This window comes from Rutilus rutilus, assembly GCF_951802725.1.
Source record: "Rutilus rutilus genome assembly, chromosome: 1".
Taxonomy (NCBI): Eukaryota; Metazoa; Chordata; class Actinopteri; order Cypriniformes; family Leuciscidae; genus Rutilus; species Rutilus rutilus.
Window position 1 is genome coordinate 11,114,926 of NC_140209.1, and position 5,770 is coordinate 11,120,695.

Consider the following 5,770-nt stretch of genomic DNA (forward strand, 5'->3'; position numbering starts at 1 on the left):
CCTGTTGTTTTTACCCCACGTCAACAACACCTGAGTGCTGAAGTATTATCAAAGAAAATTTTATCTAGTATGTTTGGGTGAGTGATAGTATTACTCATGAAAAAGTCATCATAGTTTTCAGCCATCTTGCAGCAGAACCAGAAATGATTGCAGACATCCTTGTGTAACGGAGGCCAGCTAGTAGTTGCTGTGCAAGTAAACCTCACTCCTCTGATCTCAGTTGGCGCTCTAGCGACAGACGCTAGGGGCTGCAGCCTTTAGCCTCCTTGCTAGAGTGCCTGACTCTCATGCCGGAGACCCGCACGGAGCGGGGTGTGAAGGATCCGGTGAGAGGAGTTACATTGGTGCCGTGACCCGGATGGGAGTGAGGTTTAGGGGGGTGAGTGTAACGGAGGCCAGCTAGTAGTTGCTGTGCGAGTAAACCTCACTCCTCTGATCTCAATTGGCGCTCTAGCGACAGACGCTAGGGGCTGCAGCCTTTAACCTCCTTGGTAGAGTGCCTGACTCTCATGCCGGAGACCCGGGTTCGAGACCCGCACGGAGCGGGGTGTGAAGGACCCGGTGAGAGGGGTTACACTTGTTCCACTGCAGAAGAATGGAACAACCCCTTTGCTGCCCTGCCTAAATATACAAAAAAAATAAAAAAATAAAAATAATAATAATAATAATATATATATATATATATATATATATATATATACAGTGCTATGCATAAGTGAATACACCCATGCTAAAGTTGACTAAAAAGAGGAATAAAAAATCATATTTTGGAAATTGAACTTAATGCCTTAATTTAAAAAATTAGGAAAAATCCAACCTTTAAGGACACCAATTTTCTTTGTGAATGAATAATGTATCGTAAATAAATAAATGTTCTTCCTTAGAATACAGGGTGCATAAGTGTGTACACCCCTATGTTAAATTCCCATAGAGGCAGGCAGATTTTTATTTTTAAGTATTTTTAAAAAAAAAAATTAGGATACTATGCATCCTGATAAAGTTCCCTTGGCCTTTGGAATTAAAATAGCCCCACATCATCACATAGCATTCACCATACCTAGGGATTGGCATGGGGTACTTTCCATAAGATCATCTCTCAATGCAAATCAAACTAGCTACTAGGCTAACTGAAATAAAACCATTAGGCATTTTATTCCTCTTTTTAGTCAACTTTAGCATGGGTGTATTCACTTATGCATAGCACTGTATATATATATATATATATATTGGATAAAAAATATACAAGTTTGACAATAGTGAAGTACATTTTTTATCAAAAAACTTACAGCATGTATCTTCTTGCCCAAGTTTTTGGAACCATGCCACGTGTCTAGCCTGTGCAGCACTCCGGTATCCTTTGAGAGGACAACAGAAATATAATTAGATATACTGTTTCATTCAGATTCAATGGTATATTAAATTGTACACATGGGGTACTTTTTATCCTTGTGTCCACCAGACCCATCTAGCGGGTTTCCTGGCAAAAAGCTCTTTTTTTAGTTTCATCTGACCACAGAACCCTGTGCCGTTTGAAGATCCAGTCATGTCTGACAACTGAATATGCTGGAGTTTGTTCTTGGATGAGCGAGGAGTTTTTCAGTTAATGAACGCAAGAATAAAAAAATAAAAACATTTTACACAGAAATATGTTGAGGGAGATACGTTTTGTTTATCAAATTTAAACAGTATAGATAGTGTTTAGGATATTTAGTTTACTTTATGTATATTGTATTATATTATTAGCATGGTATATGCTCTTCTTTAAATGACTTTTTTAATTATATGCCCATGATCAACCACACCTGAGAAAGTTATTTTGTGACTTGAATTTCTGTTCAATTCTTTATTGAACACAGCTCTGGCCAATAAAAAAATGACATTCATTACATATAGTTAGTGAAGCATTCAACAATTATCTATGGAGATGTGTTAAAAGAATAACGAGTCTCAATCACAATTCATATAAATAAGCCTACCTATCTTTGTTGGATTTGTCATTTTGGCTGTCAATATGGATAAGCAAATGTTTCAAACCTTGTACGAGTTAAAAAAATCTGGAAAGGTTCCCCATGGCATTTCTAAAAATGAAAAATATGTCCTTTTTAGAAGGGCACAGAACTTCACAAGTTTTGGTGAGTTCCACAGCAGTCCAATTGTGAACACAACAGTCCAAGTGTTCAGAAGACAACTGATGCCATTAGCATGGGCGCCATATAGGGGGAAAAAGTTAGGACAATTCCAAGGGCCCCTGACTGACAGGGGCCCCAACAAATAAGTAAAAACTAATTAAAATTTTATTATATTATACACTTTATAAAACGGTTAGTTCCAATCCTTGATTCTGATTGGTCAATAGCTGTGCTTTTTTATTCACGATAAAACATGGCTATGACCGCTTCACCCAATGGTTCTATGTATCACTACAACACCCCTAGCAACCACTCTTAGCAACTTAAACACGTGTGTGATCTCATTGATATTGTTCATTGAAGCTATAGTGGAGTATTGTGAGAGATCGAGAAAGCGAGTGTAAAGTTACCTGCATTCACAGTAGACATTGCATTTTCCTTCAGGTAGGTCCTATATTCATAATAAAATAATCCGTTTGAATGTCTGCTGCGATATCTTGTCATTTTAACAGTTAACCGTTAAGGGGTTTTCCGTGCCTATAATGTTACATTAGTCACCTGTCAGTTGCGTCTTCCTTCTCCGTGAAAACAAGTTTGAGTCTTTTCAATATAAAAGTCTTCTCTACCGACTGACTCATTCATAAGACAGTCTTTGCCACCATCTATTGGCAAAATAATGTATGTAACTTCTGTTGCTGTTTACGGTCAGGGTATTTTTTCCAGCGGAAGGAATGCTTTTAGTGAATTTACTTCATGAAAGTTGAATTTATAAATATTTTTCGGCTTTAATATTTGTATTGTGTGGCAACCGTTTTATAAAAGCAATAAGGTACTCGAGGCAAGTGCTGTATCATGAATAAGTAACGGCTGAAGGGGTTGCAGGCCTAACAACGCCCTTCAGCCATTACTTATTCACGATACAGCACAGCCTCTCGTACCTTATTGCTTACATATAAACCATCATCATTGAGTATATTTCAAATAATAATAACATGAATGATGTCTTTGATTTTACTTATATTGGCAATACAAGTTTAATATCCCCATTGACCAAAAAGTAAACATTCATATTGACCGACCACCCCCCTGTAAAAGCATGAAATGGTTTGGTCCTGCGTTAGCGTGCGGTGTTTAAACTTGTAGACAGTCGATGTGCCAGAAACACACAGAGACCACAATGTTGCATAGTAAAATAAAATCTGGTTTTCAACAAAGGAAAGAGAGGAAAGACAAAAGAAAGGGTGTCAATCTGTAACCCAATTTTTCCCCAAGAAAGGTGGGAAGCCTTTAGTCTGTGAGTGGTATTAACCTGTTGTCCACAGTGAAATAAGCTAACGTTAACTAACTTAACTGCAGGCTAGTGTTAGCCTACATTTCATCAACATTTAATCAGTGCAGGGAAACGTTTAGCAAGATATTCATATTAAATCATTGTCCATGCTCATTTTAGTAGACTAACCAACAGATGAGTCAGCAGCACCCCAGTCTCCCCATAAATACCCCTCCCAGTCCCAGTGAAGAAGGTGAGCAACACTGTGTTAATGACTTGGCATCATTCCAGGGCGTCTGTCGGGTTCTTTGACTGTTTCTCTTGCTCTTTTTACCATAACAAAAAAGAAAATGAAATATTTATTAATGACAGAAATCAAACACAAATTATTTTCTCACATAATGACCATCATGACAAAAAACAAACAAACAACAACCTCCTGTCTGTACTGGATGCAGATATAAACAATGAGTAGCTTACCTCAACCTGCATGTAAGTTACAGACAATAATAAAATAATCCAGTTTGATGTGTTAATTTAGACTGAATTTTGTCCATTAAATGACATCTATACAGGCGTTATTATTCCCATCATTCCAAACCTCAAAACCTATTGATTTAGTGATCACTGGATCTGTTTTGTAGCACTATAATAACCCTGATGTGGAAATTCCCTTTTACACGTCAACTTTATTTTGTTGTTGGCATATATGTGCAGTTATGTTAAAAAATCTGCTGTTTTCATTGTTTTGAGATGATGATGTTAATTTATTTTAATTAAAAAGTTAATATATATATTTTTTTTTTATTTATTAATTTTTTTTTCAATCTGTCATTAATTTTACAATAAAAATACATTGCGACTGTAAAGGATTGTCTTAAGGACATTTTTATGGTGGCTTTTAATCTTGCATCAAATAGTGAACTGTAGACTTGCATTTACAAATCACAGCATTAAATATTGTGCTAGTACTAGTATTGAACTACAAGAAGCAAGACAGTTGCAAGCCTTTGATTAGAGTTATGTATAACTTTTGATGGGACAGTTAGGTCCTAGAGATGTGGTGACAACAGCTGCACAGAGGGGGCCCAATTCGATTTTTTTTTGTCATGGGGCCCAAAATTCCTGGCGGCGCCCTTGGCCATTAGTAAAAGGTTTTATTGGCCTGCCATGACCATTGATATTAAAACCTGGGTGAGTGCAATTAACTGACATTCATGTCTTAATACTTTCCTAGCTCTATCAAAATGAAATTAAACATAAATGTTTTAGGTTATGCACTGTGCAGCATGCCAGAAAAAGCAAGCTGAAATTAAGGACAAAGCTGAATATACCCCTATTGAGGTAAGCTGTGTATTTGTTTAATGAAGAATATTCTCACTTTAAGAAAGTAATTTTTTATTTTTTTTGTCAGGTGGCTGAGCCATGGGACATTGTTGGCATGGATTTAGTGGGAAAGCTCACACCAACTAAAGAGGGCAACCAGTACATTTGTGTAATGGTAGACTATTTCACAAAGTGGTGTGAGGCTTTCCCACTAAAGACTAAGAGTGCTGAGGAGGTAACAGCTTGCATTGTCAAGCTATTTTACAGATTTGGTGCCCCAAAAAAGCTTTTGACTGATCAAGGCAAAGAATTTGTGAACAAGGTTAGAGAATTATGCCTTTAAATTTTGAATAATTGGAAAAATATTAATAATTAAAGTCTTGTGTTGGTTTGTATAGATCAATATGGGTGTCTGCCAAGTACTTGGCATTAAAAGAAGTTTATGTACCCCATACCACCCGCAGACCAATGGACTGGTTGAAAGAGTAAATGGCACAATTCAGAGGTATGAAAGTGACCATTCAACTGATAAAACAATACATGAATGGCAGATGAAGAATGTATCTGCTCTTGTCTGTTCATTGTATATTTACTCATTTATCAGGTACATTTAATTGAAACACATAAGTCTCACACTCACTATAGGTGATTAACTGTAAGACTTGTTTTTCAGGTCTTTGAGCAAGCTTGTGAGAAAACGTCCAGACACATGGGCATATTATTTGGAGGCTGCAATGTTCGGTCTCCGAACTAAAAAACAAATAACCACCAAATTCTCGCCCTACTTTTTAATGTTTTGCCGTGAGGCAAGATATCCTTGTGAGGTGCCAGACAATTATGAGGTAAGCACAATACATCTAAATTATCTTTTAAAAAACATTTGCAAACCTGCAATTGCCAATCAAATCCAATTTCTTTATATAGATCAACGAAAGTGTGGAGGACATTGTGGCAGAGGAATGTATTACAGAATGCATTAGAAGGCAGGACAGAATTTTTAAAACCGTGCAGGACAACATTACAAATGTGCAAGGTAAAGTTAAAA

At 36.8% G+C, this 5,770-nt stretch overlaps 1 long non-coding RNA gene across 1 annotated transcript; it reads left to right on the top strand.

Moving 5' to 3' along the window:
- Nucleotides 1–4,541: 4,541 nt before the first annotated feature.
- On the top strand, nt 4,542–5,213 carry LOC311299381. Its single transcript, XR_014629111.1, has 3 exons — nt 4,542–4,593; nt 4,672–4,743; nt 4,814–5,213. It is a non-coding gene; the product is annotated as an uncharacterized lncRNA (long non-coding RNA).
- The last annotated feature ends 557 nt before the right edge of the window (nt 5,214–5,770 follow it).